Source organism: Marmota marmota, unplaced genomic scaffold, assembly GCF_001458135.2.
Source record: "Marmota marmota marmota unplaced genomic scaffold, marMar, whole genome shotgun sequence".
Taxonomy (NCBI): Eukaryota; Metazoa; Chordata; class Mammalia; order Rodentia; family Sciuridae; genus Marmota; species Marmota marmota.
The window spans coordinates 26,629,454-26,650,786 of record NW_026000174.1 but is presented as its reverse complement, the minus strand read 5'-3'; the positions used below and the strand labels follow the sequence as shown (position 1 = coordinate 26,650,786).

General features: G+C 39.3%; 1 long non-coding RNA gene across 1 annotated transcript in view; it reads right to left on the bottom strand.

The window, feature by feature from the left end:
• The window catches only part of LOC125612067, a 40,687-nt gene extending 22,027 nt beyond the window's left edge, over positions 1 to 18,660 (bottom strand). Inside the window, exon 1 of the long non-coding RNA XR_007342332.1 lies at positions 17,919 to 18,660. This is a non-coding gene — a long non-coding RNA (uncharacterized LOC125612067). The remainder of the gene's footprint in view (positions 1 to 17,918) is intronic.
• Between the last annotated feature and the right edge of the window lie 2,673 nt (positions 18,661 to 21,333).

The window sequence follows — 21,333 nt, the reverse complement described above, 5'->3', positions numbered from 1 at the left end:
AATGGATTAAAGGTATTAAAATAATAGGGAAGATATCAGGCTGAGATGGCCCTAGGGTCTAGGGTTCCTATGTAAGCAAATCAAAATCTAATTCAGTGTTAACAGTAAAATTATCCTTCACCAGCACAAATTGCCAACCAACTCTAGGGAGTTCCTAGTTAGAAAAATTATACCCCCATAAGGCAAATGGCTAACTGTAGTCAATCAAGAAGTTTCTTCACTTCCACATTTCACTGCACAAGCTCACTGCTCGTGCTGCTGGGGCAGAGCTCTCAGAACCTCTTTGGGTTCTAAGCACTGCCCAACTCATGAATGGTTCTTTGCTTAAATAATAAATACTGTTAAATTTAATTTGTCTAAATTTTTTAACAGAGGAAATACCTGTCTCACTTGACCCCTCATCCAGTGTTGGCTATTGTTAGCTGAAAAACAGGCTAAATAAATGTTAGCTGCAGGGTAAACTGAGTACCCAACCCCCACCCTTTGTTAGCCTTCCTTTTGGGATGATTCTTTGGTGCCTTTTCCCTTTACTTCCTCTTGTTGTTTTTTCAATTTGAAACCTGCGCCTAGCCCATGCCCAATCCGCTTGAAGGCAGAAGATGACAACCTTAGCAACTACTGTGTTACCCAATCACTGGACTCCAACAAGGCAGCTTGCAGACCCAGAGACCCTGTTCGATTTAAGCAGCACAACAAAGGGCTATAAAAACTATTTCCTCTCCTCTTTTTCTCCGGTTGATCAGACACTGCTGCAATAAAGATCTCTCCAATACAGAGCTCTGGGTTGCTCGAGTGTCGTGGTCACTTTCCTCTCAGCTATTATTTCAAATTGATGTTGAAAATTCACCATCTTGGGCTGGGGTTGTGGCTCAGCGATAGAGTGCTCGCCTAGCATGTGTGAGGCCCTGGGTTTCGATCCTCAGCACCACATAAAAATTAATAAATAAAATAAAAATACTGTGCCCAACTACAACTAATAAATAAATAAATATATATTTTTTTAAAAAAGGAAAATTCACCATCTTTCTTTCTTTACCACCTCCATAAGGTTTTTTTGCTTTTGTTTTGTTTTGTTAGTTTGTTTTTGTTCTTGCTTTATGTCTGTCTTTTCTTCCCTCTTCCATAATATTGCCCTATGCTCTATGCAGTTTGTATCTTTAAATTATTAGACTTAAAAATCTATTATTTTAGGATTTGTAAGAATTCCCTTCGTTCTTGGAATGAGACTAGAATTTGCCCTTAAAGCAATCTCTGCTTTTGTTATTTTTTTTTTTAATTGTGTAGAAGTTTGGCAGGTATCCACCCAAGAAGTAATTTTAACACAGATTCTTCAGATTGCTAATGCTAAGTATTCAATATAGTAAAGAAAAAATTCATTCATTCATTCATTCAACAACCATTTAAGTGGCTGTGAGTCAAGGCTTGGTAATACTTCTGAGGCAACTGAGGCACTCTTCACAGGGCATTTTTTAATTCCAACATGGGAAACCTTCACATTTGGAGTAAGGTCACCTTCTCAGGATTAAAACTTCAGCACCTTTGCCACCATTTTCATCTTTCTCCTTTGCTCTGAGTTACCCTGGATTACAGGGATAAGTATGATTGATCAATACCTTATGATAAGAGTCAAAACCACCCCTGAGGCAACAGCAACTTTCTTATCTCTGACAAGACCTCACCTGAGGAATCCTGAGATAACCATCAGCCAGGCCACAGTTTGGCCAAAACTGCTGCATTGTCTCTATGATCTTATATCAGTACCCTGAAGATAGGATTGGAAATACTGGTCCCCTTGTTTTCCCCATGTTGGCCTATTGATTAAAGTTCTTTCTGTAACAGGGGTTCACTTGATGCTTTGACTATATCCCTTGTGGCTTTGAAACTTGCATTTTTTTTCTTTTTCCCAATCTTCCCTAAACTTCTCCTCCCTGATCTTCTTTTCCCAGATCATCTTCTTCCCGATCTCTCCTCCCTAATCTCATTTTCTCTGAATCACCTCTATAAAGGCCCCTGTTCCTGCAGATGGGCAGCATCATAGCCTTTGGGACCAGAGTCCTCTGTGTTTCTCCTTTGCTAGCAAAGCTATAAATTTTTTTCTCAAGACCTTGTCTTCACTATTGGATTGGCATCGAGGATGAGGACCAAGCTTTCAGTTACATTTTCCTGCTTTTCATCATTATTTTTTCCATAAGACTTTTGGGACAAGGGATAGACCAAATTTGTTGGCACCTCCAGCATCAAATGTCTATCCTAGGACTCTGGTAACAAAAACAGAGCCCCACATACTCTTGGACAACTGATCCTCCATACCTCAATGACTTGTGTAGCAGAAATCAGAAATCTTGACAAGATCCTCAATCTCTCTTCCCCTTCAATACCTACAACTTCACCCCAATCATCTCTCTTGGGACACCAGATCTAAGTGGAGCATGCCCATCGTCTCCCTTTTGTCAGGCATTGATAGAAACCCAGGTCCCTCAGTTTACCCAAATCCTCCAGATCTAATCCCCAGGATGCTCTGTACATTCTGATCCAATCTCATAACCCTCTTTGATTCGTAAAACCATCAAGAATACAGGTCACAATAAGCAATATCTTCTAAACCCTGGACCCTTCTCTAAGTTCTATCTGCACCTTCTGGCTCTAACTGAACCTGGATCTTCCCTGAAGATGCTGTTCCTCTGAAGCCCTCTCAAGGGGTGGCCATTTTATTCCCCACATCAGTGAGCTGATGTGGGGTAGCTCCTCCCTATTCCTTCCTGCTCTTTCACAGGCATTCTCCTTTCACCTCCCCTAAAAGTTATGGCTTTGACTCTCATATTTTTACTTTATCAGCTGTTGTCCATCATTGTGGCCTATACACTGAATGCTGGGTGACCCCCCACACTTTGTTTCTTCCATATTTGGGCTCCTCTCCATGTCCCTCCCTCCAACTCTCCTTCAGAGTCTTAGGTTACTTTAAGATCTATATATGTAATCATTCTAAAATCCTGACCTGTAGTTTCCTGACCTCCTACCCTCTAATTATCTTTACTTTGTGGAAATAAGTAAAGAGCTTGCTACGTAGGTTCAAAACAATAGAAATGCAATGGTATTGATTTGGATACTTAAAATGGAATTGGGAGGCCATGGTTAATCAGATCTCACACCTATCTGAAGCTGAATCTTTGAACTGGGCTGGCTACACTGATGTGAGCTGACCTTTGGACTGGACCAAAATGCAGTTTCCTGAAACATTGTTTGTTAGCCTCTGCTGAACTTCTGTATAATGGCCACCTTATCCAAACTATCTAGAGACTGAGACAGCACCTAATTCCTTTCTTATAAGACAGATTATTTACCAACATCAATCATAATTCCTGACTAATCCCCCATTGCAGTTTAAAGCTGTAAATGCAGCCACCATTTTGTAAACCCTGAAATCCTAATTAGCTCCAAATTAATGAAGCTTCTCTGTTTTTGACTATACTGATTTTATTCTTTGCTGAGAGCCATAGCCAAGTAGGAATGATGCATGGCATTTTTGGTTGAAAGGTGACGTCCATCTGCCAAATATGGTTAGGTATCAATCCTCTAGGATTGACTCCAAGATAAACTTGTGGTAAAAAGGTGATGCCAGCAAGCCATTGGACATCACACACTTGCCAGAATTTGGAAAATTAAAATATTTGCATGTTANGTTTTCTTAGTGCCTGTTGGAATGTTACATAATTTTTTTTTAGCCATCATTGTCAGAATTCCTACCTTCATCCTAGTGCCGGTGAAGACAAAGATAAAACCAAACTACAGCTTCTTTGATAGCTATCACAGTAAACTGTATAAACTGATGCATCAATGAATAATAACTCAACAAGTAATGCTCAATCAAGGAGTCGATTTATTTTGGGAGGAAATGGACACATTGATAGATTCCTCTGCTTTGAACTGCTTGCAGAACTTGCCTGGACTATGTATCACTTGTATGCATTGTGAACTATCTGTTGGTGCAGCAAATTGTGGTAATGCTGGCGTATCTTTGCTGATGGTGTCACCAGTGATACAATTTTTCCAAAGGAGCCGTCAATTGGCTTGGTGTCGTGGCATCTCTGTATCCTCCTCCCTTCTACTAGTGATGGTCTAAAATTTGGGGGCCAACAGAGGTGAGGCAAAGAACCTCACCCCCCCACTGGCACCAAGGCCAAATTTGGGGGCCAACAGAGGTGAGGCAAAGAACCTCACCCCCTCACTGGTACATAGGCCTATCCACAAGTATGGCTGTATGCTGGACCGGTAGTCAGTGATGGGTATGATCCAATTGCAGTGGTACCAACCTAAGACAGGAGGCTGGTGCCTAGAGGTCAGCTCATCTGATGATGGGTAAGAACCATATGTTGTATTGGACAACCTAACAGGCACGGTCCCTAAGCCACATTGCTTGTTGTTTAATTAAACAGAAGGGGGGAGATGCTGAGAGCCATATCCAAGTAGGAATGATGCATGGCATTTTTGGTTGAAAGATGTCGCCAGCAAGCCATTGAGATGATATGATTATGTTAAGATCTGCATTCAAATGGATATTAGACCCCTGCTGTCCGCCTCGGTCTGCTACTTTGGAGCTCTAGCGGGACTCCCGGAGAGTTCCCATTGGTGGGGAAGTGCGGTAGGAGGGAATTCCAGAGGAGGGATTTCCTGTTGGGGTAGTGTGTCCCAGGAGAGCACCGTGTGTGTGGTTTGGCATATTTCCCAGGAGCTTGCGTGGCATTGGCGGGAGTTTCAGAAATAAAGTTTGTTCCTGCTTCAGTGGCTCGTGATTTTGTGCCCAGCCAGCCTGCGGCAATTCTTGGTCCACAGTAGCAAGGAAGTCAGCAACTGGGTCAATGAGCCTCTGCCAAGACTTAAAGGCAGGCACCTTTGTAGAGAAAAAAAGGGAAAGGCTTCAGGTAAGTTCTGCTTGGAGGTTATTGGCCTGAAAAGCTAAAGGCAGGATAACCAGATGTGGGGCATTTTATGTGATTGGTTTGGAAGGCATATTTGGTTTCCTCTAGTTGGTCCTGAGTTGGAGGTGGAATAAGAAATAGGGAAGCTGGCAACCATTGACCAAGTTCGGCCAATGTGGGTATATGGTTCCAGGGATTGTGGTTGACTTTACTGGCTGATTGATTCAGAAGCTGGGGGTCATAATTCTATTGTAATTTATGGTTCATTTGCATATTCAGTCTCAGCCTCCATGGTCCTGATCCTGAACCATTCAATTATCAAGAATTATAACTCAGATTCAGGCATTCCTTTCCCATCTTCCTATTCCTCAAGCTCATTCTTTCTGACACTCCAATAATCCAGTCCAAGACCTACAATCCATTTATTCTATCACCTTTTACTAGTAAAAACTACCACTCCCCATCCATATGCTCTCTCATTCCTCTTTTTATCCAGTTGAAAGTCTATCATCAGTAGTTACAATCATTCTTTTATATATTCCCTCAACTCCTTGGCCCTTTACTCGATTCTTATTTTTTCAAATAAGAATATGACAATATGACAATAACAATATGACAAAACCATAACTCAGGTTAAATCTAACACCTCACCAACATCACACCAGCACCCTCACAGCCACCTACAGCTAGAAAAATCATACAACCTTATTGACTGGCAAGGAGAAATCAAGTTTGTAGGCTTAAAGCTTATGATTTTGAGGACCCTCTTTAAAAAATAATAATACAAAATTGCAAAGATAAAATTGCTAGGATCTACCTAGTCAGACTCTTCTTTGAAAGGCTCCAGGCAGGCAAGTGTGGGTCCCTGAGCTTAAGTTGCATTAGCTCTGTGATATGTTTGCCCTTGCTGACCAGTCTCTCACCTCAAGTGGACTTTTAATGCTGCCCATCAATTATACGCTATCTCTACTACCTGTTTCCTAAATGGTTATTTCAGAGAGAAAATAGAAGCAATAAAAAAGAACTTCCACAAGCTCCCATAACCCGCCTGCATCTGTGCCTGTATATTTTGCCTTTCCCCATTACTACTGATGAGCTGTCTGGGCTGTGGTGAAGGCCGTCACCTGCACCTGTGCCCCAGGTTCCCTCTCTCCTTTCCCCTACTCAAGGACATCCCTCTGGAAATCCACCTCAATTCATATTCTCTCTCTCTCTCTCTCTCTCTCTCTCTCTCTCTCTCTGTCTCATCTCTATCTCTCTATCTCTTTCTCTCTCTGGCCATTTCTCTCATACACACACACTAGTGCTTTCTCTCTCTCTCTACTGTGTCCCTTCCATTAGAAAACAAACATGTTATAATCTCTCTCATCTTAAAAAACAAAGAAAACATATGTAAGGCCCCACATAATCTGTACCAGTTACCTGACTGACCTCACCGAGGACCCTACTGATTTCTCCTCTTCACTTTGGTCCAGCTACATAGGTGCCTTACTCTTTCTGGGACTCCTGGCCACAGGGCAATTACACATTATTTTCTTTGCTTCAAATGCTATTCTGTCAGATAAACTCATGATTCCCTCACCTCCTTTGCTTCTGCTGAAACATCATCTTTCTGGACTTTCTTGATAACTTTATTGAAAACTTTTCTCCCAAAATTTCCTAATCTGTTCCTCAAGTCCCCTTAGTTCCCGTCATCAAAACTACTGTGTCTATTAAATATCCCTACGGTTCTTATAAGCACTCAATAAAAATTAGTTGCTTGAGTGAAAGTCTAAAAGTCAGAGACCTTTTGTTTATTTAAATACAACTCTAGATGGAATCATTCTAGAGTATTGTTGCTCGTGGTAGGGAAATGTGTGTTTTGTCAAGTATTTGCTCATTCTGGTCCTCATTTAACAAATCAACGAGTTTGGATCTTTATTACATGCTTGACGCTGCATGATAGGTACTGGGCACATACACATGAAAGGAAGAAACATGGTCCCAGCCCTCCTGAAGCTCATGCTATGAAGACAAGTTAATTGGAGACAGCTCGCTTGGCACATTGCTTCTTGAACATGGATTTACTTAAGACTGGGCAAAGCCTGACTCCTGAGAATTTACTTTTAACATGTTCTACAGATGAATTAGTCTCAAACACACAATTAAAGAAGACAGCAACATCATATGCAATGAATTTCAAGCTCAGCATGAGAGAGAAAAGTTTAAAAAAAAGTAGGTGTCTCTTTAAGTTTCTTCTCAGTCTCATGTTCTGTTAAGAACTGTAACTCTTGAAATTTGGTGACATCTGTATTCGTAGAGAAGGGGGGAATCCAAAGGAACTGATATGCTGGGCTCTGCAGTAGCTTTCAAGTCTTAAGATTTAGGCTCTTTATCTAGACTTAAATGTTCAGACAACACACACCTCAATTCCCTAGCTCAGGCTGCCACAGATTTTCCAACAGCCTTTCTCACCCTGCTCTCAGATGGCCGTGATATTTTTTGAGTATGTGCATCCTGGCTGTTTTAATACATAGTATTTCACAAGTTTTAATCATTCCCACGAGAGTGTGGGCAAAGGTGGGGGTGGTGTGAGGGAGGAGATTCTCACCATGCAGAAGTTTGAGAGTTGTTCAAACCAAAATTGTCTACATTTCCTCAGCATTCCCTCACACAGAACTCAGAGGAAAAACACATCCCAGGGTGCAGCACATTGTGGGTTCTCAAAAACTTATCACTGAATGTGATAGTCCAACTTCTGTTACTAATAACACACCACCACAGACTGGATCATTATAAAGAAAAGAGGTTTATTTGGGCTCATGGTTCTGGGGATGCAAGTGAGAGCAGGAGCCAGAAATATGATAAACAGATAGGACAGGGACCTTGATAGCCACAGTTCTGGGTTCTTATCCTGGCATACCCAACTTCACATACAAAGTATCTGAAGAGCCAGATAGCATGTGATCAAGCACATGATCAGTGAGTGATGGACATCCTGATTGGACAGAGGACACATGATCACCCAGTGTCTCACTCTGCATTTAGAAACTCTGCTTCCTTGAAGTCTTTAGCCAAGCTTTAAAAGTCACCTCCAGCAACACCATATAAGCCCCTAGATAGTACCACCTCAGTGACAACCCTCTCTCAAGACCCCTCCCTGTGCAAGCTCTGCTTCCTTTCTGTTTCAAAAATAAACTCTGTTACTTTGCTCTCACCCTCCAATTGGCCATGGATCTCATTCTTCTGATCCACCAAGACAAAGAACCAATACTTCACTGAATTTCATAAGGATAAAAAGCTGTATCTGGTGATGACCTTCTTGCTGGCAGATGCCAAGGTGACACAGAGCATCAATTCCCAAGAGATAGTCACACGCGTGTACGTCCTCTGGTCTCTCTTCCCTTTTCTTATAAAACCATCAATACTCAGTCATAGGAGCTCCACCATGTTGACCTTATCTAGTTCTAACCACCTCCTAAGGGCTACCTCTGCACACCATAGTCACATTTAAGTTTCCACCTCTTAGTATCTCAATGGGGACTAAATGTCAACATCAATTTCAGAATGGACGAACCATATTCAAGTCATAGCTTTGAGTAAATCAGCATTTTCAAAATTGTATTTAGGAAATACTACAGGCAGAGCCACACCCATCCAGGTTAGTAAATAGAATTGAGAACAATATGCTCTTTCTAAGAAATTCAATCATACTTGCTTTGGTTCAGTTCATTTGATTGTAAATATAACCTAGATGGCCCGAACTCCACAAACTGCCTGAAGTTACTCCTCCCTCCCTCTGTTCTTCTTCCCTCCTCCCTGTCTCCTCCCTGTCTCCTCCTTCCTTACCTCCCTCCTCCCTCCTTCCCTTCTTGGTATACATAGGTGAGAACTAAAACACACATACAGAAAAGCAAACAGATATATACAGTTCAATGAGTTATCACAAAGTCAACACTTCGAAGCCAGCATCTGGGTCAAGATACAGAACACTGACAACACTCCCAGACCCCTTCTCACCCTTCTTCCCAACTGCAGCCCCTTCCCTTCCTCCCAAGAAACCATGGTCCTAACTTTTATGATCATCCTTTTCTTGAATAGCAAAGTATAGTTAAACCTTTACTTTCAGAACTTTTAATGAATGAATTCATGCAGTGTGTATTCTGTGTCTAGGTTTGGGTTTTTTTTTTTTTTTAGTGTAATAGGATTGTGAGATACAAGTTGAGTTTAGATATAATTTGTTTATTATAATTCATATGTATTTGTATATAGAATATGAACACTTCACTCACTGTATGCATTCTAAATATATTCTCTAGTCTTTTTATAGTGTCCTTTGATAAACAGAAACTCTTAATTTTAATGCATGCAACTTATCTACCTATCAATCTTTCCCTTTATAGTTTTGCTTTATGTATGCTGTTGAAAAGATCTTTCCTACTTCAAAGTTATGGAGATTTTTCTATATTTTCTTGAAGAAACTATTGTGTTTTGCCTTTCTCATCTATGTTTACAATTCACTAGGAATTCATTTTTTGTGAACCATGTATGAGGTAGGAGTTGAGATTTATTTTTCCATAGGGACAACCAGTTGACACAACATCACTTATTGAAAAGAGTGTCTTTCCCTCGTTATGCAAAGCCACTATAAATTGCCTCTATGTACATAGATCTGTTTTGGGTATTGTGTTCCAGTAACCTATTTAATTATCCTTATGTCAAACACCTTACTGTCTCAATTGCTGTAGCTTCATAAATTTCAATACCCAGTAAAGCAGATCCTCCCACCTTTTTCTGCTCCAGACTCTATTGACTATCCTTGGCCTTTTGGATTTCCATAAAATTTTCAGAATCAGTTTGTTAAGGCCCATAAAAAATGTATTAAGGGCTATGGTTGTGGCTCAGCAGTAGAGCACTTGCCTAGCACGTGTGAGGCCCTGGGTTCAATCCTCAGCACCACATATAAATAAAATAAAGGTATTATGTCCACCTACAACTAAAAGAAAATATTTAAAAAATGTATTGAGATTTTTATTAGGATTGTATTGAAACTAAAATTAGCAGATAATTTTCAACATTGTCTTAAAATTCAGAAATGTTTTATTTGTGTATTACAATCGATAATTTATATTGGCCTAAGGATAACATTAATTTCAAGTACTCACTTCAATAATTTTGTTTAGATTTCTTTCAGTTTTCTAGTTATATAATTTTATTATCTAAATAATGGCAGTTTTAATTCTACCTTTGCAATTCTTATGCTCTTAATTTTAATTTTTGTCTTGCCCTAATTCATTGACTAGATTTTTTAGTTCAATATCAAATAGAAGTGATGATAGTTGATTTCCATATCCTTGATTTCACAGGGCAAATTTTCAATATTACATGTCCAGAATGTTTGTTGCATTTTCTAGGGGCTTATTTGATTAATAATTTTTCTCCTCATCCCATTTTGTTTAGAGTTTTAATCATAAATGGAAGTTGAATTTTATGAGTCTGCTCTGCCACAGAAATCATGATCTCATGGGTTTCGTTTCTTTTTTAATCTGTTAACATGTCTTGTTCTTTCAGGCTATTACAACAAAATATCATAGTCTGGGTGGCTTATAAACAACAGAAATGTATTTTTTTTTACAGTGCCGGAGGCTGGGAAGTCCAAGATTAAGGTGTGGGCAAATTCAATGTCTATTGAGTGCCCACTCCCCGGTAGACAGCCTTTGCTCACTGAACCTCACATGGTGAGGGCAGGAGCCCTCTGAGGCCTATTTTATTTTGTTTTATTTTACTCATTCATTCATTCATTCATTCATTTTGAGAAACCTGAGATTTTTTTTAATTTTATTTTATTTTTAATGAACTGGAATTTGACACTTGGAAAAGGAGGAATGTGGTGCATATAGCCCTGGAAGGACACAGAAAATTCTAATTCTTATGGATGTGACAAGGGACACATGGCAGAAAGCACAGATTGCTAGGGAGGCAGCTGTGCAAGAAGAGCATCCCCTTAGGGCTGAGGCTTCTTTTATGTGGGCGCTAACTACATTCATGGGACACTTAGGTTTCAACATGAATTGGGGGAGGACACAAACATTCAGACCATAGCATGTGGTGAATTATATTCATTGATTATTTTAAATGTTAAAGTAACACTGTTTGAACATTATGTTAAACCCTCTTTGGTAGTGATGTTTTATCGCCTTTTAATTTATCACTGTATTCAATCTGGTAACATTTTTCTTTAAGATTTTTGCATCTATGTTCATGAATGAAATTGACCTTAATTTCCTTTCCTGTGACATCCTTTCCAGATTCAAATATCAAAATTGCAGTTACTTTATAAGATGGGTTTGGAATGGGGTATTTTCTTGTTATATCCTCTAGAAGAGTTTGATTAAGATTGATGTTATTTTTTCCTTTAACATTTGGTAGAATTTGTCTGTGAAACCATCTGGAGCTATAGTTTTGCCCATGTAATATTTTAAAGTATTCATTGTTTATTTATAGTTATAAAAGTACTTTGATATCCTATTTTCTTCTATAATACTTATATAATTTCTAATAATTTAAGCATTTTATTTGCTTTGAGATTAATGGCATTATTTTTTAGAGAGAGAGAGAATGTTTTAATATTTATTTTTTAGTTTCGGTGGAGACAACATCTTTATTTTATTTTTATGTGGTGCTGAGGATCGAACCCAGCGCCCCATGCATGCCAGGTGAGCACATTACCGCTTAAGCCACATCTCCAGCCCTAATGGCATTATTTTTAATAACTTCTATAGTCTTTTTAATGTCTGTATATTTAGTGTTTACCTCTTTTTCATTTATATTACTTGTGCTTTCTTTGTTTTCTTTTTCTATCAGTCTCACTGAAGTTTTATAAAATCATATTAAACTTTTCAAAGAACTCCAACTTTTGGCTGTGTTGATCTTCTCCAATTTAGTTTATATTTTATTTCATTAATCTCTATTCTTTATTTCCCCCTCCTTCCTCCTATTTTACTTTGGATTTAATATGATGTTCTTTTACCTATTTATTAAGTTGTATTCCTAGATCATTGGTTTTTAGTCTTTTTTCTTTATTAACATATTCATTTCAATCTATAAATACTTAGGATATTTCAGCGAATTAAATTTTTAATCATTATAAAGTGTCCCTCTTTCTCTTTTGTAATGTCTTAAAGTCTTCTTTAATTGATAATATGACTACACCATTTTTATGAAGTAAACATTTGCATGACATATCTTTGTTTAATTTTTTTCTTTTTTCTGTATTTCAATGTTTTATGTATTTAATGTTTTATGTAATGTGTTCTATATTTTAATGTTTTATGGCTCATGTAATACATAAATTAGGTTTTCAAATAGTGCCAAATAATCTTTGGGTTTTAATCAGAACACTATTATGTTTTTAATTATAGTTACCCCATATATTTGGGTTTTAATTTATTATTTTACTTCTTGCTTTCTTTTGGTCCCACATCATCTATCTTCCTTCTTTTTCTTCTTTCTCTTGAAAATATTTAATTGTTCAATTTTTTTAATCCTGCAAGCTAGAAGCCAAATACTACTTTATACTTCATTTTTACTCCAAAAATTGTGTCATGGCTTATCAACTTATAAAATCCAATATTAAGTGGTATTTTAATCTTCTTTTTGTACAATGTAAAGGCCTTACAACATTTCAACTCTACCTCCTTCTGATACACATGCTCTTTGTCATTATATAATTTATTTCCAAATTTATCTTAGTCTTAAATAGTAAATATTATATATATGCACATTATCCTCTGGTATCATTTCCTTCTGCCTTTTACTATTTCCTGTAGTTCAGATCTACAGGTTATAAATTTTTAAAGGGTACAAAATTCTAAGAGTCACAGTTATTTTCTTTCATTCTTTGGTGTTCTTCCACTACATTTGGTTTCCATTTTTCTTTTAATGTGTCAGTGGTTGGTCTTATTATTGTGCCTTTGATAGTAATATGTCTTTGTTCTGTGGCTGCTTTTAAGATTATATCCTTATTTTTGGTTTTCAACATCATCCTTACCACAATATGCCTAGATGTGGAATTCTTTTTACTTATCCCATAAGAGGTTTGTAGGGAATCTTAAAACACTGGATTCATTTCTTTCATCGATTTTGAAATATCCTTGTTTTTTTTTTTGGTTTTTTTTTTGATACTGGGGATTGAACCCAGGGATGCTTTACCATTGAGCTAATGAGCTATGTCCTCAGCCCTTTTTATTTTGAGACAGTAACTCACTAAGTTCTGATTTGCTAAGGTTGGCATCCAACATGCAATCCTTCTGTCTCAGCCACTCAAATTACTGGGATTAAAATGCAAGTCACCTCAACCAGCTGGAATGAGTACTTATTGATGAGCATCTACTGTGAAGCAAATATCCATAATACATTCTATCAACCACTGTCTCTCAAAAAATGACTTCTTTCTCATTTTCTTCCTGTCTCTCCTCTACCTACTAGAATGTGATAGTTAATTTCATTTGTCAACTTACTGGGCCAGGGGATGCCTAAATAGCTGGTAAACATTTTTTCTGGATGTGTTGGTAAGGGTAATTCCAGAAGTGATTAATACTTGAAACTGTACACTGAATAAAGATTCCATTCCCCCTCACCAATGTAATGTGAACATAATCTAATCTGCTAAGGACCCTGTTAGAACAGAAAGGCAGAGGAAGGGCAAATTTGCTCTCTTCTTGAGTTAGGATATCTGCTTTCTCCTGCCTGTGGATACTGGCATTTTTGGTTCTCCAACCTTTAAATTTGACTGGAAATGCACCACTGGCTTCCTGAACCTCCATCTTGTACATGGCAGACCAGGAGACTCCTTGATCTCCAAAATCCTGTAAGCCAATTCCTCACAGTAAGTCTCTTTCTGTATATCTAGATATACCCTACTGTTTATGTTTCTTGGGAGAACTCCAACTCTAATATTCTCTTCTACTCTTTTATTTTTCCTACTTCTGTTTTTCTCGGTTTCAGCTGACTATTTTCTTTCAATCTTCTAACATTATTAATAATTCTCATTATTAACAACTAATGAGAGAATTAATAATATTAATTACTATAGATGTTAAAGCCACTCATTAAAAACCTTAATTTTAATCTTGATATATAAGATATTCATGTAGTTCTTTCTAAAAATTGCTTTCAGTTCTCTGTGAAAAATCTAGACATTGTATTTTATCTCCCCTGAATGTGGTAATCACCATTTACTTAAAGACCTACCACATGATCCAGCTACCCCGATTCTGGGTGTATAACCAAAAGAAATGAAATCAGCATACCAAAGAGATATCGGCATGCCCATGTTTATTGTTGCACTATTCAAAATAGCAAAGATGTGGAACCAGCTTAGGTGGTAGATATATACATAATGGAATTTTCCAGCCATAAAGTATCAAATCCTGTCACTTGCAGCAAAATGGATGGAACTGGAGGGCATTATGTTAGGTGAAATATACCAGACACAGAAAGACTGCATATTCTCTCATAGGTGGAAACTAAAAACAGTCAACCTGGAAGTAGAATAGTGACCACTAGAGCTGAGTAAGGGACTGGGTCTGGGGAATAAAGGAAAGTTGGATTTGATCAGTGCACATTATATGCATATTTGGAAATATCACACTGAACCCCACTAATATATACAATTAATACATATTAATCAAAAAGGATTTTAAAAAATGAAGGCTTACTTACCATATGACTAATAGGCAACACAAGGAAATCCCATGAGCACACTCACCAAGCTGACACCCTAATTGATATCAGTTGTCATTTTTCCAAGCAAAGAAAAATAATGGCAGCAGCTGAAAGGGAGGGGCATAGCCCATGTAGTGCTTCAGCCCAAAAGAACCAAGAAGTCTACTGGAGTAGGTACAGACCAGCTAGCTAGCCCTGGGGCATTCATTCAATCTACTATGACGGAGAGAGGCTGTATCATTTAGCTCTTGTATAACAAACCATCCCAAAAATCTTAGTTAAAATAACAATTATTTATTTTTGACCATTAATTTGGAGGTTATTTAAGCTTTAGCTGATTAAAACTAAGTTCTACTCCTGTGTCTGTCACTCTCCTGAGCTAACAGAAATTTGATATGTTTTTTTTTTCTACAGGGATGTCAAAACCTTCAGGAAAGAATGAGAAATACAGTTGTCCCTCAGTATCCACAGGGGATACTTTTCCAGGATCCTCCACAGATACCAAAACCTGCAAATGCATAAATCCCTATTCAAAGTGACAGAGTATTTTCATCCAACCCACACCCATCCTCCCATGTACAAATTACCTCTAGATTATTTATGATACCTAATACAGTGAAATGCTATGTAAATATTTGTTACAACTCTTTTGTTTGTAGAACAATGAAAAGAAAATACAGTAGTACCTATTCAATACAGATGCGGTTGGTTTTTATCTGCATACTTTCAATTCCCAGTTGGTTGAATCCAAGGTTGCAGAACCCGAGGGTAGAGAGGGACCGAGTGTAGTAAGGCCTCTTGTGCCTGGGCTTGAAACTAGCACACTCCCACTTATTGACTCTATGTACCAAAACAAGTGATGAGAATGGAAATAACCCAAATGCCCATCAGGAAGTGAATGTGAAAACAGACTACAGCATATTCGTACAATGGCATGCTACTGAACAATAAAAATGAACAAACTATTGACACACACAACATGGAGAATAAAAGGTAATAGTTTTTAAAAAATAGATTTTTAAGAAGTCCTCAACACTTTTTCATAAGAGGGAGCACATGAATGCCATACAAGGCCATTCCCTCAGTTTCTACTACTTCCACCTCCTATTTTAGGGTGTAAACCCTCAGAGGGAGGTTCAGACACCCCACCAGCAGTTAAATTTCTTTCCCTGCTGGGTCACTTCATCAACACTCAGCCCAGACACTTGAAGCTTGCTCATATGGGATTTGAGAAGCAACATACTCTGCATTCTTACAAAATTATTGTTGAAGCCCAGATTCGTTTTAAGTTCCCAAAGCCCTGCAATATTACTTATTTTGATGTTCTTTGCATTGCTGCTATAACAACCTCACAATAAGGGCTGAGAATGCTGAGGTCTAATATGAGAGAGATTCGGGGGGGAAAAAAACGGGAGGAGATTGCACAGGGAAAATGTCAGTTATTATTTTAAAATATTAACCCACCTCATTTACTTCTTGGAAGAAAATGTTTCTTTTAGCCAGAAGTTTAAAAAAAAACAAAACTATCTGTTCTTTGTTAAGGAGGGAAAATAAATCTTCCTTAGGGCTTTCCTTTTATGGACAGTCACCATAAGTGTGCATCCCTGGCTAGCACTCGCTGGGTCCCTTTCTGAAGTTGTCAGCACTTTTCTCAAGCTGCATTTACCTCTCTTTCCCCCAAAGAAATGCCAGGGCTCTGAACACATTTTCAATAAGCAATCTCCTGCTAATGGAAAGAGACAACAATGAGCAGATGTTAAGTGCTTCCCACAGACATCCCTGGGACCCCAGCATGTCAAGCTTCTTGGGGATCCTGAGCTGAAGCCCCTGGTGGAGGGGAAGGGTGAGAGTATTTCAAGTACTCATTATTAAAAGTATAGGAATTATTCTAGAACTGAAATAATCCAACACCTGAAACTAATTTTCTTGACACCTTCGTACGCTTTAATGACAACTTCATTAATTGAACGTAGTCACATGGGGGCAAAAAACATGTTTTTCTTAATGACCTGCCAGACGATGGATTTGTTTGATTACTTAACTTCACTCTGAAAAATTTCAGAGGAAGGAAAGAGAAAGAAAGACAAGCTTTGGGTGGCACATCACAACTGAGCTTGACCAAGGGGCTTCTTGGGGTATCAATGGTGAGCCCCTGTGAAAACCATGAGTAGGGTTTGGCAGATTGTGGAAGCAATGTGGTGTCCTTGTTGGGAGCCTTGCTACTCAAAAGTGGACTTCAGGGACCAGCAGCATCAGTATTACTAGAAGCTCATTAGAAATGTGGCATCTCTCCCATTCTCTCCCAGATCTGTTGAATAGTAATCTGCATTTAACAAGATCCTTAGGGAATTCTTAGGCACAGTAAAGTTTGAGAAGTACTAACTGGGAGCACAAACTTTGGATGGAATCCAACAGGCTCAGGTGGGGATCCCAACATCACTTACTGCTAACTGTGAATAGGGCATATTATTTAACCTGTCTTAGCCTCAGCTAAGACAGGTTAAATAATATGGATTTATGAGAATTAGACAAGCACTTAGTACAACTCCAGGTGTGTGATTCATTTTCAATAAGTGGTAAGTAACAGTATTCTTGTTACTTCTCTTGTCCCTCCCATTTTGGAGAGGAAGTTTATTAGAAATAAGTCAGAACTGAGTTCAAATCCAAGTTTTACAACATAATAGCTGTGTGATCTTGGTCCTCTTACCTAATCTTTCTGAGCTTGGTGTGTAAAATGGATACAACTTAAATGCCAGTTCCTGAAGTCTTAAGATCTAGACCAGTTACATCAGAGAAGTCATAAAGCATCCTGCCATTTCTGCAACCACAGGGCTTGCCCCAACTCCTACCGACACTGCTCTGTTCTTCCCCACATCTCTCCTTGTGCAAAGTTTGAACCCACTAACAGTTTCCATAAATAATCTGCCTCCTCCAAATTTTTTGCGAGTTGGGTAAAATTTTCCAAAAATTTGGAGAATGGATGACAAAGTGGGATCATTTGCATATGGCACAGCCTGAAACCATCTCCCTGAATTTCTTTCCCTCCCTCTCATTTCCCCTACAACAGCCCCCCATCCCCAAGAACAAGAACACTTCTCCCTTCTTACCCAGAAGAAAGCCCAGCTACAGCAGATACAGGGTACAAGCAGCAAACATCAAGCCAGATGTTCGTTCTCATGCAAGTGCCATGGCTATTAGTTATTCTCCCTGAGTCTCCATTTCCTCATCCATAAAATGGAGCCAGAGTCCTTCACCACAGGATGGCATGAGAATCAATGGAGTTTTGAAAACACTCACCTAGTGGCTGGTGCAAGGCGTTGCTGGTTTCTGAGCTATTGTGTGTCCGCTCCGTTTTCCCTCAGCCACACTCCGCTTTCTGAAGTTGGGACTCCCCTCTGCAAACAACATTTCCCTTTGACAACTGGCTTCCTTTCAGGCTCTGCCTGTCAGGAGTGCCATGGGGACTTGAAGGTTGGAGGGTCGGAGGGAGATGGTGTCTCTGCTCTTTCCTGTTGTATCAGCAGTGCCCCAGTGACACTGCCTCACCCTGGCAACAGCAATTGGCTCCAGCGGCACAGATGGTCCTAGTTAGCAGCCAGTCCACACGGTTAGAGCCAGCTTCCTTGTGCCCTCTCAGAAATACAGCAACAGCCACCAGCTCCTGCTCTGAAGTCAAAGTCGCAGTTCCCATCTACAGGCACCGAGCTCCGAGCACCAGTGCCATTTGAGCAATCCTCCTCCCTAGAGGGCTGAGCCCCAGCTCCCCAGGCCCCTTCTCCAAATTTCCAAATTTTAGTAGTCCAGATGTCTTACCTCCCTCCACCATCTCTAGGGGAAGCAGCTATTTCCGGCAGCCACTACCTCTGTAATGCCCCAGTATCCCCATGACGCTCTTCAGTTTTCTTTATGCTAAACTCTCTCTGCTCAAATAAGGACCTAGTTTCTATCACCCCGTCAGGATAATCCTCCTATCAAGACCCCATCTAATACAGAAAGTGTGTCAAAGAAACTAATTTCTTTCCAGAAAATAAAATCTACCTTATAAATACCAAGTTATTCTTTTTTCACCAATAAGGATATTCAAAAGAACATGCCAATGACTTTGAAAGCAATTTCCAAGGCAAAAATTTTCAAACTATTTTGGGCTCTGACAGCATAGTTGGAATAGAACCGTAATCCTGAGCATTTGGAACAAAGAGTCAAAACATGTTTCTAGGGAAAGAAATGCAGAGTTAGAGTTAACTCACGTGGGCAGAGCTGATGCACGATCTAGGGTGAGGCTACCTGTGCAGACACCGGAGGAGGCAAGGGCGAGAGAGAGGGTGAAGAGGAATTCAGGTCCGTCAACCTAGCCACTCTGTGACTGAAAATTAATCCTAGAGAAAGTAAGCCAAAAGAATTTCTTAAAACCTATTACTGAAGATATTCAGCAAATGTTGTATATAGGAGTGAAGAAAAAATGACATCATATAATTATAAACAAAAGACCAAAAGTGCAGTCATAATCATTTGATGAAACAAATTATAGCAATTGTAAAGATAATGCAAAAAACTAAAAGGACGTAAAATGTAAAGGAGATGAAGGAAGAGGATACAAGAAAGAAGGTTCAATAATGCTACTTTCTTCTACCACAGGGATGTGCATAGGCAGCCCTGAGAGCCTTGTACCAAGATACCACACCAATCAAAGAGGTCAGGGCAAGGTGAGCAGAACAGAGAAGACACCCTCACCACCTGTGGTATAGGGTGTACTGGACCCCTTGATCCAAAAATGATCATTATTGCTTGTATGTTTGACTATAGGTGAGACAATATTGTTACAGACTTGGATGCTCTATTGTATAATAAACAGTTTTAAGGTTCTCTCTCCCATAGGATCAGCTCTGAAGGTGGCCTCAGTCCAGGAGAAGGAGGAAGAAAAAAGAATTAAGGGGAGAATCTGAGCCAGATAGAGTAAGCATGTATGAAAGATTCAGTGTATCTCAAGTAGGGAAAGAAGTGATAGACCACTGAATTAAACAGCTGGTCGGTGATTAAAAAAAAAAAGCCATTATGGTTGGTTAATCAACTTGTCAAGAGATGGTTGGCTGCTGATAGTTGAGTTAATCCTGGCCTCTGACCCAAAGGATTTTACCAGCACTTGGTATTTGACCTTCCAGGGGCTTTGGCTGGCCAAAGTTATGGAGGACTGACTTCCTTTGAGCCTTAAACACTCCTAGAGTTCCAAAAGCTATGTGGGTTTGGGATACCACATAAGGCATAGAAGTTATTCCAAATACAGGAGGAGATGAAGTTGGAACACCAAGTCCACAGAGAAATCTGGTTTTCCTGGTGATATATGCTATTAGTGCAGAAAATCCATGAGGGTGGATTTACTGATTGAGATTATCCACCACCCTGTAGATTTGAAGAACCAAGGTTGGAGGGCCCCATAGAAACAGGCTAGTTCTCTTGATCACTAAGGGATAAGGAGGGTGAAGGGGCCCACCTGAGGGTGGAATATGCCAAAAGCACTCATTTGTTCAGCAAGCATGTGCTGAGCCCCTGTTCTACATGAGCCCCACATGGTACAGGAGTGTCAAAAACTGAGACAATTCCTATAGAGGGTAACTGAATGTGTGTGCCCGATCTCCAAAATTCATATGTTGAAACTTAATTCCCAGTGTGATAATATTAGGAGGTGGGGCCTTCCTGATGATTAGGTCATAAGGGTGGAGCTTCCACAAATGGGATTTGCAGCCTTATGCAACAGGTTCCGGAGGGCTGCCTGCCGTCCTCCATGTGAGAGGTGAGATGGTGCCATTAATGAACCAGAGAGGGCCCTCACCAGACGGTCTGCCAGCACCTTGACCTTGGACTTCCCAGCCTCCAGAACTGGGTCTTGTTTATAAGCCACAAATGGTCTAAGACACTGACTTTATAATCAAGTTCTCTTGGCTTCAGAAAGACAACAACTAATCTTTTTTAGGGTGTTTTAGGGGAAAATTTCCTAGAAGAGATGCAGTCCAAGTTGAGTTTTTAAATAAGAAGAGGCATTTCCTCAAACTGTGCATTGGAGAAAACAAAAGAGAGTTTTGTGTAGCTAGTGTTAATCTAAATTTTTACAATGTTTCAGAAAGTGTCTCCAAAAAAAACACCAATATTTATTTGGGAATAGCACTGCAATGGGAATACATGTGCCATAGTAAACTATGGGTTATTCAAAGAGGCTGGAGCAAGGGAAAAGTTTTTCTTTTTTAATATTTTTAATTGTAGCTAGACACACAAAAAAAATGCCTTTATTTAATTCATGTATTTTTATGGTGTCGAACCCACTGCCTCACATGTGATAGGTAAGCACTCTATCATTGAGCCACAACCCCTGCCCCAAGGGAAAGTTTTTTAAAGACAAAGATGAGGAGGACTACAACAGATGTTTTGAAACAATAATCCTCAGTCACAGTGATTAATAAGAGTGGCATCAGTCTGAGGTTGAACCATTGCTGGAAGATGTCCTTGTGAAAGAACTTTCTGTATTAGGCTTTGGTGGCCTCTGTGCAAGCTTCTAGTTCTGACACTCTTTTGTTATAGCTACTATCAGACAATGTGCATTAAGAACCCTTCCTTCATAACTTCCTGACTTCATTTGCATTGTGTTGTTAAGGATGACACAAACTATTCCATTTTGATTCTGACAGCTTTTACATTTCTTTCACATTGGAATGTTCAAGGT